We start from the raw sequence: 19625 nt of genomic DNA, 5'->3' as shown, positions 1-19625 counted from the left end.
AATGGAATTTCGGAAAGGAGTCCAAAGGGAAGCTAGGGAACCAGCAGAAAAGAAGTGGGAAGTAGTACAAGCATTTACGGTTACGACAACCTCGACAGGGACTAGCACTGGAAGTAGTACAAGATGCAATAAGTGTGGGTATTGTCACAATCGAGCATGTTGGATTTGTACCAATTGCGGAAAGAAAGGTCATCTTGCCAATAGATGCAAAACCCCACCCAATTGAGGAATCGCAACAATAAAAGGTCGAGCGTTATATGAGTGTAAGGAAGTTGGACACATCAGGAAGGATTGTTGATAGTTGAAGGAACGAAGAGGTAATTCTAGGAGTAGAGAATTTGTGATAGGAGCCAAAGAATCCGCCCATGATCCAATAGTAGTTACGGGTACATTTATAATCAATGATTTATATGCAAATATACTTTTTGATACCGGCACCGATAGAAGCTATATTACTACCAAGTTTTGGAAATTATTAAACACCTATATAGTAAACTTAAGGAAGCCTATAAAGTAGAAATGGCGAACGGCCAAGTTGGTAGTACCCAAGAAATACTTAGGAATTGTACCTTAATGTTCGGTAATCATGTGTTGAGTCTATGGATTGCGCCATTGCGCTTCTCTAGTTTAGTCCAATGTATTCACGTTTTGGGCCTGTCCAACCGTGTATTGTTTTTAGGGTTTAGTATTTATGGTGCATGCATGCATCACATTAGATACGCTTTTTGAATATTCCTTTTATCGTACTGTAACCCTAGAACACCTCTACAGTAGAAGTTCTTCATCGAGCTCTTCTGAGGTGTTGTTGTTTTAATCATTCGACGTTTGTTTGATTCATTGTGTGTTTGCACTTTGGTTTACTTACTGTTTTACTTGTTAAGAATCTTATCGATCTTAGAAGAGTTTACAACTCATCAATTGGTATTAGAGCAGGAGGCTGTGTAAATCATACGCATCTCTTCTGTTTAAAGAATTTTCTTAGGGTTTCCGCTTTTATTGAATCTGTTGAGCCATCATTCATTCATTGACGTGCTCATAGATCTCGATATTACCCTATTCAATTTTTACAAGTCTGATTCTTGACAAACATTCTAAACAGGTTGTCATGTCTCTCGATGATTCACAGACCAACCCCATCAACATTTCCAACAGCATCGGATCTACTACGAGAATCCTAATCTTGTATACTCAATATTACGAAGTTTGGACGCATCACTTTGAAGATTATGTTCTTGGTTCAGAGGACAATGGCTATCTAATCTGGGAAGCGATCACTATGGGTCCTTTTTCTCATACTGGAACCGAAAGGGTCATCAAGACTCAAAAGGAGTACAATCAGCTGATGATTGACGTGAATGATGTTGCTAAAGACGAGAAGGACAAGCTTCTTTGCAACATTAAAGCTATGAGGATGATCAGATTTGCATTGCAATCGGATAACTTTCGTCTGGTTAGTACATGCACAACAACGAAACAGATATGGGATAGGCTTAAAGAGCTATATTCTACAGATGAAGATCTAGAGCACTCAATACAAACTCTTATGCTCTCTGAGTTCGGTGATTTCAAGCAGAAGCCAGAAGAAAAACTCATTCAGGCCTTTGATCGCTTTAATCATCTCCTCAGCAAAATGATTAAGCATGGAATTGGCAGAGAAGTAATTAAGTTGCCATTTTATAGGCAACAACCTTATACCCCCCTTATAGACCGGCTTCGTGAATGAGGCGTACTAGCGGTAAGACGACTTGATCTTATACATATATAAATATTATTAAACTTATAATATTATAAAGTATAAGGGTTGAATTGTAACTTTTAAAATTCTAAGGGTTGGAACTAAAGTTTTTAATATGACTTTACATGTTCCAAAACTTGAGGGCAAGTTTTGTAAACTTTCAAAACTTTTTATTTCTCATAACTTATGAGTTAATGGTTATTAAAAATGAAGACTCTTCATTTTTTGTAACCTATGTGTTCTTTTAATGGTTATTTATAAATGTGACTTTTGGTTATCCATAACTTAAGAACTAGTTATGGACTTCATTAAAACACATAAAGATCAAGAATTAATCTAATCAATTATTAGCACATAATTTCTATGATCTTCTAAACTCATATGTTTATGAGTGTTCATATCAAAAATTTCAAGAATCGTAAGTACATATACAAAACTTGAAATTTTGATACGAGCTTTTGAACAAAACTTTGATTTTCAAGTATCAAATAAACAAACCAGGCTCTGATACCACTGATGGGTTTTGAGCATTCTAACACTCCTATGATGTACATGCAACCCTAGAAACCTTGGATCTATGTTTGACTAAGATACATGCAAATAATTATTTTTCCAAGGTTCTTATCCTAACTAGCATGGCATGGGGTACTTGAATCAAATAAAACTAGTAGAATTACTTACCTTGTAGTAGTAGTTGATTGCTTGGAGTTTGAGAGCCTAGCACCAATAATGTGGATGCCTCAAATGGAAGTCTCAAATCACCACAAACTTGGAAAGTTGAGAGAATAGTCACAAACTTCTTGAAATCAGCCCTCTTAGTTTACACACATCAACTAGTCTTATTTCAAGAACCAAAGCCTCCTTTATATAGTATGGTGGATTAGGGTTACATCCATGTAAACCCTAATACCCATGTCTTTTCATTTCCATGAGATCCATGGGTTAAAGCTCCATGGAGTATCCATGGACTTTCCATGCAAGCCTAGCCCATTCCAAATAAGCATTAGCCCACACTATATAAATACAAGAGCCCATATTTAATTAGTCATACTTTTGATGTCTAAATTAATTATAGATCAACACTAATTAAATAATATGATTTTATATTAATATATTAGAACTTATAATATATTAATAAATCATAATTTATACTATTCTCAAAAGATTATCCGTAAATTGTTCGGGTGAAGTGCAACCCAAATGGACCATGCCTGGTCGGGTCAAGTACATACCAAATATAGTTATGGACTTAGACACTATCTCCAACACAAATATGGTAACAACTCATATGGCACAATAAAAGGCTATGGAATGATCACAAACGGATATTTTTCGATTCGAAAAGTGGCATACGTGGAAGGATTACAACACAATCTCATCAGTGTCTCGCAATTGGTGGTAGGGACTGGATTGAAGGTTTCATTTGATGATGAAGGATCAGAGATCATTGAAAAGAATACTAAGACGGTTCTGCTAAAGTCACAGCAAAAAGGCGAAATGTATCCATTAAATCTGAACCCTATACGTGGAAAGCCTGCTGTATGTCTCCTAACGAAAGCTCATTCTGATGAAAGCTGGCTGTGGCATCGACGACTTTCGCACCTTAAATTCAAAGACATCAACAAGTTAGTTCTTGGTGATCATGTACGAGGACCGCCACTTCGAAAGTTTTACAAGGAACATCTGTGTGTTGCATGTGAAATGGGAAAGCAAAGCCGAAAGAGTCATCTCACAATTGTTAACACAAAGATCATCGAACCTCTTGAGCTTCTTCACATTGATCTATGTGGTCCTTTGGCCATAGAAAGCATTGGTGGTAGTAAGTACATTCTCGTTGTAGTTGATGATTTTTCACGCTTCACCTGGGTTTTCTTTCTTAAACAGAAATCAGAGGCGACTCCAAAGCTTAAGAACTTTATTAAGCAAGTGGAGCTTCAACTGCGAAAGGTGGTTAGAGATGTCCGAAGTGACAATGGGCTGGAATTCAAAAACCAAGAGTTTGAAGAATTTCTTACTGAAAAGGGACTATCTCACAACTTCTCTGCTCCTTATACTCCACAACAAAATGCTGTAGTTGAAAGGCGAAACCGTTCATTGTGTGAAGCGGCCCGAACCATGCTCAACTTCGCTTATCTGCCTCTGTACTTCTGGGCTGATGCAACTGCTGCTGCCTGCTATACCCAGAATCGAACCTTCTTCAATAAGTGATTTTCCATTACACCCTATGAAATCCTGATTAATCGCAAGCCTAATGTTAAATTTTTTCATGTTTTCGGTTCCAGGTGCTTCATCTTTAACTCTAAAGAGAACTGAAACAAGTTTGATGTGAAGTCAGATGAAGGGATCTTTCTTGGCTACTCTCTTACCTCCAAGGCTTATAGGGTTCTGAATAGAAAATCAACGAAGATTGAAGAAACCTATTATGTCACATTTGATGATAGTTACGTGAAGAAACATCAATCAAGCGACAGTCCAATGAAGGAGATCTTTCTACAAAAAGGTCAAGTCACGGTTCCTATATGAAATCTATTTGAAGAGTACATAATGCTCTTTGATGAACCGGAGAAAGCCATTCTCTCTGAAGCAAAAGCAGCAGATAATAAAGTTGACAACCTGAAGGAGATAATAAATAAAGCGGCGCAAGACATGGAAACCGAACCTCAAAGCTCAAGCGAACCTACTCATAGATGTTCTACACTCTAGGGGAAGAGTTCATCTACACCAAAGCGACCTGACTTGCCATTCCAGGGGGAGAATCCATCTCCAACAATGAACCATGAAAGTCCAATAGAGGGGGAGAATTCTGAACCGGATGTTGAGATTGTTTCGTCATTCGAGGGGGAGAATAATAATACAAATGACGAAGATTCTCAATCAGAATTCGAAGAAGAAATAAATGCTGAATTGGATCCTGCTTATGATCCAGATTATCCCCCACTCGTAAAATGGACACGCGATCATCCAAAAACTCAAGTAATTGGCGAATCATCTGAGAGAGTTCTTACACGCTCTCAATTGAAAGCAAAGCAAACTGCTTTATTCTCTCAAGTAGAATTATGTATGTTTAATTCGTTTGTTTCCAAGATTGCTCCGAAAACAGTGTATACCGCACTTGATCACTCCGATTGGGTACAGGCTATGCAAGATGACCTCAATGAGTTTGAGCGAAATCGGGTCTAGAGACTGATTCCCACACCAAATGATGCATCTGTGGTTGGATTAAAATGGGTGTTCTGAAACAAGATGGACAAAGAAGGGAACGTAATACGTACAAGGAAAGGTTGGTAGTTAAGGTTTATTTTCAGGAAGAAGGTATAGATTACGAAGAAAACTTCGCTCCTGTAGCAAGGTTAGAATCCGTTCGGATCATTTTGGCATACGCTGCTCACAAAAAATTTTGAAGTTTTTCAAATGGACGTCAAATGTGTGTTCTTGAATGGAGAACTAGAGAGACAGTGTACGTTGAGCAACCACCTGGGTTTGTGAATGAGAAGTATCCTAATCATTGCTACATTCTGGACAAGGCAGTTTATGGTCTGAAACAAGCCCCGAGAGCCTGGTATGAAACTCTAACTCGTTTTCTGAAATTGTCTAAATTCAAACAAGGTTCGGTTGATCCAACCTTCTTTCGCAAGAAAGAGGGTGAAGACCTAATGATCGTCCAAATTTATGTCGATGACATCATCTTCGGTTCCACAAATCCTAGCTTAACAATTGAATTCCGGAAGTTGATGGAGACTAAATTTGAGATGAGCTCAATGGGTCCAATTAACTTTTTCCTTGGACTGAACATAAGACAGGAACCAGAAGCCATATTCATTAATCAGGAGGCTTATACTAAGACACTACTGGCGAAGTTCGGTATGTTGGGAGATTCTAAAGTGAAGGTTCCAAAGGCATTCGGCACGAAGCTAACACCATCTCTGGAGAAACCGGCTGTTGATATGACTCTCTATCGTCAAATGATTGGGTCTGTTATGTATCTAAAAGCTAGTAGACCAGATATAATGTTTTCTATCTGCTATTGTGCCAGGTTCCAAGTTAATCCTCGAGAACCTCATATGGTGGCTGTGAAAAATATCTTTCGGTATTTGAAACGAACCTCATCTCTCGGTCTTTGGTACCCGGCGAAATTTGGCTTCTTTGTTCAAGCATTCTCTGATGCAGATCTTGGAGGATGTGGTTTAGACCGAAAGAGCACAACTGGCAGGTGTCATTTCCTTGATGGAAAACTCGTTAGCTGGCAATCCAAGAAGCAAACAAGCGTATCTCTTTCTACAGCTGAAGCTGAATACATAGCTGCAGCGTCTTGCACTTCACAGGTCATTTGGATACAAAGTCAACTGAGAGACTATGGCCTAAACATGAAGAAGATTCCACTCTATTGTGACTCAGAAAGCAATATTCGGATATGTCATAACCCAGTGCAACACTCCAAAACAAAACATATAGCACTGAGATACCACTTCATCAAGGATCACGTTGAAGATGGTAATGTAGAAATTCACTTTGTTCGATCCGCTGATCAACTAGCTGACATCTTCACGAAAGCCTTACCTGAAGTGAGTTTTAATAATATAGTCCAAGGCTTAGGAATGATGGAAGTTGAATCAGTACCGAAACGTCTTTCGCCTCATTAAAATGGGACAAGCAAAATAGAGCGAACGCTCGGTCTATTTCGGCTCCGGATTTTTCGGGAACCGAAGTGAACCGAACGCTCGGTCCATTTCACTTCACTACTTCTAGGTGAAGTTTCGGTTGTATACTTTGTACACTATGTATATCTTTTCTCAATTCATTCCTTTTCATAAAATTCAAACATATTTTTCTTTCTGTTTTTATTTCTTTTTCAGAAAATTCATAAAATTCAAAAATATTTCTCTTTCTGTTTTTATTTCTTTTTCAGAAAATTCATAAAATTCAAAAATATTTTTCTTTCTGTTTTCATTTCTTTTTCAGAAAATTCATAAAATTCAAAAATATTTTCTTTCTGTTTTTATTCAGAAAAATTCATAAAATCCAAAACTATTTTTTTTGTGTTTTGTTTCTGTTCCTTTTTATCAAAATCAAAAATACCAAAAATATCACTGAAAGGTATTATGGACAATTCAAATGATGAAGCTGGGACAGGTATAAATCTTTTATGTTTGTACTAGCTAAGTGTTCCTAGAAGCATGTTGTTGTATGTTGACCAAAGCCTCAAAGACTTCAAGTGAAGCCTTACTGATTTGATATATACAAATCAAATCTTCCCAATCAGGCTGATAAAATAACTTAAGTAATGAGCTACCTTACTCGTCTCATATTGAGTTAAGAGTTTTCTACTCGGTCCTTACTATATAGCAGAGGTACTTTCGGTTCTTTAACCTCCTTATCACTTTTCTCCATCATACTTCGATTCATAAACGTAACCCTTGAGATTTTCAGAATTTACCACTGAGGTTTACGGTTACACAGTATCTGTGTTAATGATCTTAGCTTCGTTTTACCACGTTCTAAGTGAAACCCAAAATCCAATACCTATAACGAATTGACGGTGAACAATCAAAAGTTCTAGTTTTCACCCAAGTATTAATGAAACCACTTTAGCTGAAGGTACCAAGAAATCTCATTTTAATTTTTGTGCGATCTTTATGAAATTGTCTGACACCAAGGCTTTTCTACCCATAAGATCCACTTTATTTTTGTTTTTGAGATTTCTACTGTATCACCAAGTCACTGAAAATTGATCATACCTACTTGTTTAATAGACTACACCGGTCTCACAAGTACTTCATTCAACTTTCGGTCTTATATCAAGTTCCGTAGTTTGAATGAAGCGAAAGCCACCTTTATAGCCATACAATTAAAAGATGCTTTTCAATGTTTCTTAATAATCATTTGATCGTATTTCAACGGGAAACCACACAGACACTTCTAAGTCTCTCTTGACTTTAAAGGAAGAAATTCGTGCCCGGGATCCACAGTTTCGTGTCTTAATTGACATCACTTAAATCCCACAAATTATTTGCTTTATTTCTTTTTCTTTAACACACTCTTACACAAAGATCTTTATGATTTTCCACAAGTCTTGATCGGGATACTAAGTGTTATTTCTCAGATACAACGTTCGGTTCAATATGTTGTAGTGGTATACTATGTTGGGAGCGAAAGGCAATTTCATATGAAGCAAAAGGGTGACTCGACATCTCAACGAGAATTTGGATCATTTCAAAATTAAAGAGAAGATGAAAGGTTAAAATTTTAAAGGCGCGTGAATTTGAATCGTTTCCTTTTTCACGCCACCTGACACGCTTGACACACTTTTCGGGGTAACAGTTATCAAATCGCGCTTTTTCAGGCGTTACGTCAGAGGATCGTACAATCATCACTCCGGATTTTTCTCTCTCATGGTAATCGTATAAAGAAATTTCTCAACTTCCTTTTACGCTCTTACCGTTTAAAAATCCTCTCGAGTATTATACGGCGAATTCTCTCTACTGTTCATCTTTTTCTCTTCAAGGTTCATCAATGGCGGATTCCTCTTCTATTCATGAACACAGTACCCAGTCCTCTCTTCTCACCATTAAACCAAATCAAAACCTCATCATTGATCTCTCACCTTTCCAGTATGATCCCTACATGCTCCAAGTGGTTGAATGCCTCAAATATTCACCACTTGTAGTTGCCCTAACCAAGGTGGAGTATGTCCCAATGTCGCTACTTTCTCAAGTTTACTCTACTGATGTATACGATAAGGTCAAGGAGAGAATTTTCTTTGAGATCTTCAATTAAAAGGTGTCGATTTCAAAAGCTAGGTTTTGCTTGTTGCTAAGGATTGCTATCGACGAGTCCGTGATCAACCCTGATTCCATTACCACCACTCAACTCTTTACAATGTTCTATGATATGGGGTACACTGAAGTTCTCACCACCTTTACAAAGTTCAAGAAATCATGCCTTCCTCCTTAGTGGAATGGTATTTTTACTCTCCTCTTCAAGGGTTTAGCAGAGAGGCTTGCAGGGTCTGATGGGGATAGCAAGGCATTTATGACCCTTCTTTACCGTCTGTACCATGTGCTCAACATGGACTTTGGGTCTATCTTATGGTCTTAACTGGCTCAAAGTCTCAGTTCGACTTCTCGCTACTCTGAAATCTCTTGTGCTAGGTTTTGGACTCTAGTTACTCAATGGGTGATGGAGAAGTTTCAAGTTCCAACAATGGCAGACTCATTGATGTCGTCCATTTCTACCTTTCACATGATGAAAATAATTGTTTCCGATCCATCAAAGTTTATGTTCATTGGTTTGGTTCCGGAATCCATGTACAGGTGTGTTTCCAGTGAAAGCAAGTTGATGAATGATTACAAGAAGCTCCCTCCTTCATGACCAAGGCAGCTTACACCTAAAATGCAAAGCTCGCTGGACGCAGCAGACAAACTAGCAAAATGAGGGAAGAAGCCTAAAAGAAAAGGGGAGAAGGACGGTCAATCATCTAAAGTTTATACACCCAAGAAGCAAAAGTCTAAACAAGCAGCCCCTTCTGCTCCAAAGAAACGAAAGCACAAGAAGAAGGCACACAAGTCGAAGGCTCCTTCTTCAAGTGATTCTAACTACGTTCCATCTGACCAACAGCCCGAACCAGAGTCAAATGATGATGACGTTTCTCAACATGAGAGTTCGCTTTGAGGTAATTCGCCTCCACCTTCACCAGCTCATGAAGGAAACCGAAACTCCCCTCCTCCCTCTCCTACTTGCAAAGTGCCTATAACAATTGCTCCATGGCCTCCTCCCATCTCATCTTCAACTACAACTTCAATACCCATTCCCACCCCTTTATTCACAGAAGTTACCACAACCACTACTACTACAACCGAACCTCAAGTTTGTGTCAACGTATCTGATACGGGGGACATACTTCAGAAACTGAAACCCCGGCTGCTTCTAAACCTCAATCCCCACCTCCCTCACACAAATCTGACACTGTTCTTGGTGGAGCCGAAATGGAGTTTGATTAAGTCTATTTTAGCCCATACCGAGTCCAGAGCGATTATGATGATGATGCTCTTGTGACGAAGACGCATTTGAGAGATTTAAATGCCAAGCTTGACCAATTGCTTTCTTCTTCCTCTTCTACTCCAAGTGAGGCATACTCTGAGGATGTAATCAAGGCTTTGTTGGCAACCATTGTCAAGGAGCATGATACTTCAATTTCCAATGCTGTCAAAGCTATAGATGCTTCCACTTCCTCATGCCAGAAAGCATCAATTGCCGTTGAAGAATCCACCAACGATTGCAAGAAAGCGACCGCAAAAGTCGAAAAACTAATTTCTGATGCTTAAATTTTTCTAGATTCTCTTCAGGCTGCTGCTCAGAAGAATGCTCAAATGGTGAATGCTTCTGTTGATAATCTTGTTGGGTTATGAGCATTCTAACACTCCTAAGTGTACATGCAACCCTAAATACCTTGGATCTATGTTTTCTCTATTATACATACGATTATGAACATCCAAGGTATTATCCTAATCTAGCATACAAAATAATAAATATAACAAGATAGAATACATACCTCTTTGATGTAGAATGTCTTCATGAAGCTTGAGTGCCTAGTGCCCCAAGTGTGACACCTCAAATGGTTCACACAACACCAAATACACTTGGAATAACTTGAGAGAAACTTGAACACTCCTTGAAATCGTCTAGCCCTCACACTCACACATTAGTGCACGATTTCTTGAGCCATGGGATTCTTTTATATGGTGGCTATTAGGGTTACACCATGTAACTCATAACTTTACCCATTCCTTATGCTCCATGGATTTTAACCTCCATGGAGTATCCATGGGTCACCCCATGGACTTAGTCCAACATAAGGAATCTTGGATCACAAGCCCACATATATAAGAATGAATGATTTACACAATCAACCCATATATTTAATTAGTCTCCTTTTGATCACTTAATTAATTCCAAATTAATTCTTGATCAATACTAATTAAATAACCTTATTAATATATTAGAACTTATAATATATTAACCAACCTTAAGTGTTATTTCTCTCATTATAGTCTATCCAAATACATGATGCCATGCAACCCAAATGGACCATGCCGGGTCGGGTCAAGTCTTACCAATTATAGTTATGGACTTAGACATTAATCCAATAGACTCCCACTTGGATAAGTCTAAAACTATTATTGCGTATGACTTCAGGAACCGATCAGCAATCATAGCTCTCAAAAGCTTCTGTCGAACTCTGACCTTGTCGATGAACTCTGACTTTTATCAATGACTTGTCCATTAGATAAGCGATCATATATTCCTCCATTCTAGATATCATATGGACTGAGACATGGATTATCAATCATTCTCTCTGTCCATTTGTTGTTTCCCGATTTCCGATTCATGATGACTGACTGATTGAACAAATCAAATCAGTCCTGGCTTGGCCAAGCACTCACATGTATCATCTTTAAATCATCGAGGGGCCCACAGATATCGCTTTTATCCCGAAGGTAAAAGGAATGGATAAACTTCGACTCATATGGCTTGTTCTACTACTTGTTGAATCATACACAAAGGCACGTTTTATAACATCGAGTTACCAATGCGTTTTCGTGCAATCAATGTATAACCAAATCATAGTAACAACTCATATCTCTAGGTTTGAAGAATATAAGATATTATCGTCTCATGATCACTCGTGATAAAATCCATGAAGTGATTCAAATGAGCGCGGGTTGAATCCAATACTCAGAACTTATGAGCACTCATGAGTGTTGTAGCACCACTTTGTCCACCAACTTGGACCTCTACAAACCAACCCATGACAGTCTTGATTCATATCTACTTCCAACATATGACCGACTGTGGATGGTTTGAATAACTTAATCATTCAGGAAGAGCGACTTAGTTATTCTGGAAGTCAAAACATGCAAAGTGAAACACAAGAATAAATGAATCAAATATGGTATCAAACCCTATGAATATAAATAAACATTTTTATTTATCACCGTACTGATTACTCATTATTCATTGTTTCGGTTTTATCAACTTTATACTTGAATTTAAAACAATAGTTGTCCCATGCTCCAAGCATGTACACTATGTTTTCTAAACACTAGTCATGCCATACACCAAGTATGCATACTATATTTGTCTATGATCTTTAATTTGTAAAATAGATCAATTGAACATCACTCCAATGATCCTCTTTTCACAGTCCCAAATCCTTACTGCAAATGCAAGAATTCCAAATTCATGCCATTTACTGAAATCTGTTAGATTCTAAACTTATATGCATTGATCCTCTTAATGATTATGCACGAAGTCAGAAAGACTTGACAACAATCATTACAGAGCATTCCAAAGGAGATCAGCTCCTTGGAAACATCCTTCTTTCATTAAGTTTCCTAATCTTACACAGATTGAATAATTTCTAACTTTGAAACATTTCCATATTCCATTTTGACTATCACTTCTGAATAAGAGTTGCCTCCTTACAGATTATGTCAATATGGTCCTTCCAGAATTAACATTATACTTCCAACTGTCCTTGAGCAACCAATCTTTGGTAAACCTTAGATTGTCCTCGACAATTGCTTAATCATTTTAGTCATATCCAATTCTAGACCTTTTCCCTTCATAATGCCCCAGGCATTTGGAAAATTTTAGAAATGATGAATATAGCACATGTAATCGATCCTATATCTGAAGCATATGGGACACGATTCATGATGTCTCACATAAAGACTAAACCAGTCTTTTGCTATAATATTTCCATTTCAATTTACCAAGTTCTCAAAATTCAGATTATGAAAAGGGATGCCGTAATCATAATCGAATTTTAGAACGCAAATAATGGACCCATATATAGAATTTCCTTATGTTGAGCCATTCCAACATGAAATTCATATATATATCCTTGATTAAATACGATTAAAATCTCAATCTAAGCTTTTAGAATTGAAATGAAGTATAATTTCCTCTCCCTTAATTATAGCAAAACAACTTTTTCAACCCCTGCAACCTCACGAATTGAAACTTTTGTTTTCTATAATTAACATTGCTAACTTGCAACCTTTGTCATAATTATCATGCTCCCACTAACATGATGATTATTAGCATAACACTTATGCTCCCACTAGGTTTGACATGTACTCAGAAATCAGCTGACTTTCTTACCAAAGTTCAGATTTCTGATACTAGATTGTTTTGATAAAACTTTATCAAATCATACACCTCTCTTAGATAGCTCACATGTGTGTCTAAACAATTTTAGAACTATCAAAAGGGATGTCGTAATCATAGTCTCAATTGTTTAGACCTTTGCCACTTCTCACAAGTCCATGTTAGTGTGCCGGTAAACCACACACGCTCCACTAACGACTTTGAGAATGCAAATATCACAATTGCTATCTAGCTAAAATCTACTTAGTGAAAGTGTTTCCTCACCATCATTTTCATGAATCGGAGAGAAACCTTATGACACTTAGATTTAATAGTGTATGTGTTCTTATCCATGTGAATTTGTGAAAACCATAATCACAAGACAAGGTTAGTGACAAATCCAAACTCATATTGATTAAACTTGTGCAATCTTAAATTCTTGCTATTTGGCAGCTCAGGTGCCTGCCATTGCTTCCAAGTAGTTGTGCAACCAATTGAGAACTCTCAGAACTCCTATGCAAAGCCAACTTGAATAGGCACAAAAATTTCAACACGATAGGTTATAAACCTCAAGTCGTGTGCTAGTGAAGGACTTTAGGTTTTATTCTTGATTAAGTCTTGAAACTTTCAAGAGCTTTAAGACTCCCACTGTCCTCTTGACATATAAGACTCCCTTGTCAATATTCAAGAGATAGTGCAGATTCTTTATCAAGACTAACACTTTACACAATTGGCCTAAGTTGGTCTCTGTTTTATCCAAAACATCACAACTTACCAATTTCAAATGTACAAGAGTAGATAACCTTTTACTCTTACATTTGACTAGTGTTAACAAACCCTCTTTAAGATATATCACTCAAGTTACAATCTTGGAGTATGACTCTAAGAATTGTTTTGGAACGAAGTATGACTCATCTTTTTGATTTAACCATTTCAACAATTCATGACTCCTATTCTTAGTCATAAGAATGCACTAAGATGACTTTAGAGGACCAATTGTGATATGGTATCTTAATCATTAAGATGATCATAAACATGATACTAAAGTACTCTCCCATCTTTTCAGATTTGAGAAACTTTTATCTTTCTGCCATACTTTGATTCTTCTTATTCGTTCTGTCTCACATTGAAACTTCTCCAATGCTACAGACTTATACTTAAACTTATAAGTATAACCATATTTACTGAACTTAAGTAAATCATGACGAATAGTCTTCTTGATCTTTTGTGGTGGACTTGACTAGTGCACAAGAATGTGTACTCGATCCCTTAGTCTTTTCCTTATTCACATAAGGAATTAGTCTTAATTTTCCAAGCTGAAAGTTCTCATTCATCATACTATACAACTTGCATGATTCCAAGTTTCGGTCCAATTGAACCTTGGGTGATGAGAATCTTTCCTTATTTGGTAATATTAGACACTACCACAACCGAAAGAATCAAATCCATTTTTCCAATATTGCTATCAATGGAATCTTATAAGCAACAACTTTTCACAAATGCCATTGTAAGGATATTTAAAATAAATAAAATCAAAACCTTTTTCTTTTATTTTAAAACTTTGCGGAAAAACTTATCCTTACAATCCATATGAAAACCTTGTTGTTATCTATTCCTAAGCAATATAAATATCATAACTCTTAAGTAATAGCCCAAAATTCTGATCACCAAACCATGCGATTGAAATCCATCTTCGCGATCAGAATCAGCATGTACTTAATAGAGTTAGACAATGGACTTTACCTGAAGTAGAGCCAAACTTATTGACTTTAACATCCTTAGGTAAATTTGGCAGCTTCGTAACCAATGCCCCTTCCTTTGGCAATAGTTACCTATGGACCCTTGATAATGGGACAATCTCAGACTTCGCCTCTCTCTTTACCATTGGGTCAACCGAGTTGACTATGGCCGATCCCTTTCCATTGGGAAGAGAGAGCTTTACTGGATATCCAATGTCATCATTGTCAATGTCCATAGCGTTTTAGGAAGTTGATCTTAGCAAATAGATAAGATCATTAAGGGTCTTGTCTTAGTCTGTTTCATAAGATTCCCAAAAGATCTCACTATGTGACTTAGAAAGTAGTTGAGCCACCAACTTTCTCAAGACTTTGACACCCAACTCTCCCGGCTTGTCAATATGTGACTACATCTCCAAGATGTGATCACACCTAGACCTTGCCTTGCCAATAGGGCTTGAGTGACCTTAAACTTTTTAGGAACTTGTGGGTTAGGGAGAATAATTGGAGGAGGTGAAAGAAGTATGATATCCATGGGACATCATCTTCATTTAGGAAAGCTTGTTTCAAGAGATTTGGGAAGATCATAAATGTCTAGACCAGACATCTTTTTGGGAGATATTCAAGATATTTGATTTAAAGTCCTTAATATGACACCCAATATGAAGTATTAAGGCTAGGACCCAACAAACTATTTTATAACTTAGAAGAGGGATGCCGTAATCCAAGCTATAAAATATTTGAAGGTAGGTGAATGACGATTCACCAATTTCCACCATGAAAAACGAAATAATTTATTAGGTTTTAATTGGATTTGAAAGTCCTAGATCTTTGAGATTCATTGAACTGTTCAAAGGCATGTTTCAATCTCGAGTGTGCCCTTCAGGTTTTGTGACTGGGATACCGAGGATCACAAAACAAGGTGTGAATAACCATGCAAATATACTTGGTACCCTTAATATTTACCCCTTAATCAGTGTGTCGGTTAACCACACACGCTCCACCGATACTATGATAAATATTAAGTCACCCTTTGCCTACCTTGTTAAGTCCAGGTTAGTGTGCCGGTTAACCACACACACTCCACTAACGACTTAAGCAAAGTGCAAAGTGTAATTTCATGGGTTAGCACCAAATTCACATTTTCCTAAGTAACTAATATTGGGTATTACTAAGAGTTTAGTTACTTAGTATTTATCATTAATACTTTTAATGAAAGGAGAATTATAGTCCTTGTCCTACCCGTTCGGCTAACGACCCTCCACCAGTCAAGGAAGCGGTGGGTGAGAGTGGACACCCATTAAACTGCCATTTTATAGGCAGTAACCTTATACCCCCCTTATAGACCGGCTTCATGAATGAGGCCTACTAACGGTAAGACTGACTTTACTCTTATACATATATATAAATATTATTAACTTATAATATTATAAAGTATAAGGGTTGAATTTTAACTTTTAAAATTCTAAGGGCTAACTTGGAATTAAAGTATTCATAAGTGAAAACTTTTCAAATTCCAAAACTTGAGGGCAAGTTTTGAAACTATTCAAAACTAATTAATTCCATAACTTATGAGTTTAAAGTAGTTTTAATTAAAAAAAACTCTTCAAGTTCCATAACTTGAGGACAAGTTATGGAAGACTTTAAACTAATTAATAAAAAAAATAACTTTTTTTTATTGTAACTTATGGAACTAATTAAGGTTACACTTTTTTTTTAATTTAATGAAGAGACACTTGTACCTCCATAACTTGAGGACAAGTTATGGAGTCATAAAACCATTTAATTAGAACTAGACTCTTCATTTTGTAACCTTTGCCAACTGTTATGAGTTTTATGATTCTTAAATGTGACTTTTCATATAACTTGAGGACAAGTTACAAAAACACACTTTGGAATCAACTCTTAGATTAAAATGGATTGAAAACAACTATTTCACACAACTTTTCTATTAATCTAAGAACCTCATAAGAACAAGATAATTCAAATCATCAATCTTCAAGAAATTAGCATGAACATACAAACTAATACAAATCTTGAAATTATGACAATTATCTTAGAAATTGGATTAGCATGAACATTACCACATCAAAAACAAGTTTATAAGTCCAAAAACATCTTAGGGTAATGTTCCTAGTCCAATTCCAGCCAAAACAATCGAATATATGCATCCAACTCGATTTTTCAGCTACTTTTGCAAGTATAACAAGAAAACAAGCCTAGGCTCTGATACCACTGTTGGGTTATGAGCATTCTAACACTCCTAAGTGTACATGCAACCCTAAATACCTTGCATTCTAACACTCCTAAGTGTACATGCAACCCTAAATACCTTGGATCTATGTTTTCTCTATTATACATACAATTATGAACATCCAAGGTATTATCCTAATCTAGCATACAAAATAATAAATATAACAAGATAGAATACATACCTCTTGGATGTAGAATGTCTTCATGAAGCTTGAGTGCCTAGTGCCCCAAGTGTGACACCTCAAATGGTTCACACAACACCAAATACACTTGGAATAACTTGAGAGAAACTTGAACACTCCTTGAAATCGTCTAGCCCTCACACTCACACATTAGTGCACAATTTCTTAAGCCATGGGATTCTTTTATATGGTGGCTATTAGGGTTACACCATGTAACTCATAACTTTACCCATTCCTTATGCTCCATGGATTTTAACCTCCATGGAGTATCCATGGGTCACCCCATGGACTTAGTCCAACATAAGGAATCTTGGATCACAAGCCCACATATATAAGAATGAATGATTTACACAATCAACCAATATATTTAATTAGTCTCCTTTTGATCACTTAATTAATTCCAAATTAATTCTTGATCAATACTAATTAAATAACCTTATTAATATATTAGAACTTATAATATATTAACCAACCTTAAGTGTTATTTCTCTCATTATAGTCTATCGAAATGCATGATGCCATGCAACCCAAATGGACCATGTCGGGTCGGGTCAAGTCTTACCAATTATAGTTAGGGACTTAGACATTAATCCAACAAATCTTACCAACTCGCTTCAAGGTGAGAAGAAACACTTTGAGGAGGCACGCCAAGGCATCAAGACTGACTACACCGAGCTTCAATCTTCTATCAATGAGCGTCTTGATAAACTCCAGGCCGATCTAGCCATGGAAAACAAAGTCATGGATGAACTTGCTCTCAAAACCACCAAAATCAAGACTCCGGCTCCGAAGCTCAACCAGGCGCTAAAAGAAAATGATGACCTTAAGTCAGAGCGAGCTGTCATCAAAAGCAGCATTGGTGATGTGCATTCTATTCTTTTAAATCTTCTGGAAGCACATGACTCGGTCCTTACTATCTCAGTTCGACGTCACTTGGCTGAGAAGTTGAGACCTGCTCGTGATATTTTAAGCAGGATTGAAGGTGTTCCGGAGACCGTTGTCCCTCCGAAACAAGGGGGAGAAGAAATTAGTCAGGGTCTATCACAACAACCTCCAAAAAGCAAACCAATCTCCCAACCAAAAGTCACTGTTAAACCGAAGGGTAATGAAGCTTCGGGTAGTATGAAGGACAAACGAAAGAAGAAATTTGGTGATGATGATGAGATTGAAACCGAAGATGTGGTTAAAACCGAAGAAAAAGCTCCCAAATCGGAAAATCTCAAAATAAAGCGAAATGATCGAGAGCTTGAGGAAAAGCTTTGCAAAGCAAATGAAGAAGCTGAAAGGGAGAGAAAACAAAAAGAAGTAAACGATGTATTGGAACGAAGGAAATCTATGTTCCCTCTGTGGACTATGGAAAAACTTCTGAAGGAGGCAATTGAATCTCCAAGCACACATTGGCTCGGACCGGTCCTCTCATTTGACCGAGAAAACTCCAAAGACTCTCAATTTGATATGCCGATTACCCGAAAGGCGTTCATCTTTCATTGTTTCGAGTCAACGGCTGTTGTCCCCTCTCCTGATCCGAAGGTTGATCGAGACCTGATTGAATACTATTTTGTGTTCTGTCAACCGCAATACCTGACTTGGAGTAAACAGAAGATCACAACAGTCAAGGTGTTGAAACCTACTTCAGCACGGAAGTTTATCAATCTCAAATTTAAAGTGACCCGAGGCTCAGACAGTTCGGTTCATATGATCTCCCTCGCTAATTTGCCAAACTTAAATCCACATGACTAGATTCTCCTGAACAATACCTTGCTGACTGATGAACATCAATACGAGCCTGTCATCGATCACATCAAGCGAATGTTGGTATGCTACATTCTTGAAGTAGCAAAGATGGATCAGGAGATCGCCTCTGCCTTGAGGAAGAGACCCACTATCAAACCCATTGGGAAGGCAAGCGACATCAACTTGATGTTGAAGGGAAAAATCGACCCATAGCTTCATACTGTCATGTTCACCAGGGGCGAAGGTCAAAAATGCTTGTTCGCTCTTGTTGACAAACACCTGTTCTCCACTTCTTGCCTGGAACACATTCTAGATATCATCTATAGGTGTAATCAGAACAGTGAAGCTGATAAGAAGATGTTTTCGGATATGCTTCGGTGGTATATTAACTTTCTTCAAACTCTACTTGCCATCATACCGAAGTTGTTCAAGACTGTGAAGAACACCACCATTACTCAACCGAAATGATCTCTCGCCTCAATTGGCGCAAAGGGGGAGATTGTTGAGTCTATGGATTACGTCATTGGGCTTCTCTAGTTTAGTCCAATGTATTCACGGTTTGGGCCTGTCTAACCGTGTATTTGTTTTTAGGGTTTAGTATTTATGGTGCATGCATGCATCACATTAGATACATTTTTTGAATATTCCTTTTATCGTACTGTAACCCTAGCACACCTTTACAGTAGAAGTTCTTCATTGAGCTCTTCTGAGGTGTTGTTGTTTTAATCATTCGACATCTGTTTGATTCATTGTGTGTTTGCACTTTGGTTTACTTACTGTTTTACTTGTTAAGAATCTTATTGATCTTAGAAGAGTTTATAACTCATCATCATGCTT

Source organism: Lactuca virosa, chromosome 1, assembly GCF_052849685.1.
Source record: "Lactuca virosa cultivar CGN04683 chromosome 1, Lactuca_virosa_CGN04683_v6, whole genome shotgun sequence".
Lineage (NCBI taxonomy): Eukaryota > Viridiplantae > Streptophyta > Magnoliopsida > Asterales > Asteraceae > Lactuca > Lactuca virosa.
Note: the sequence above shows the minus strand (reverse complement) of the source record.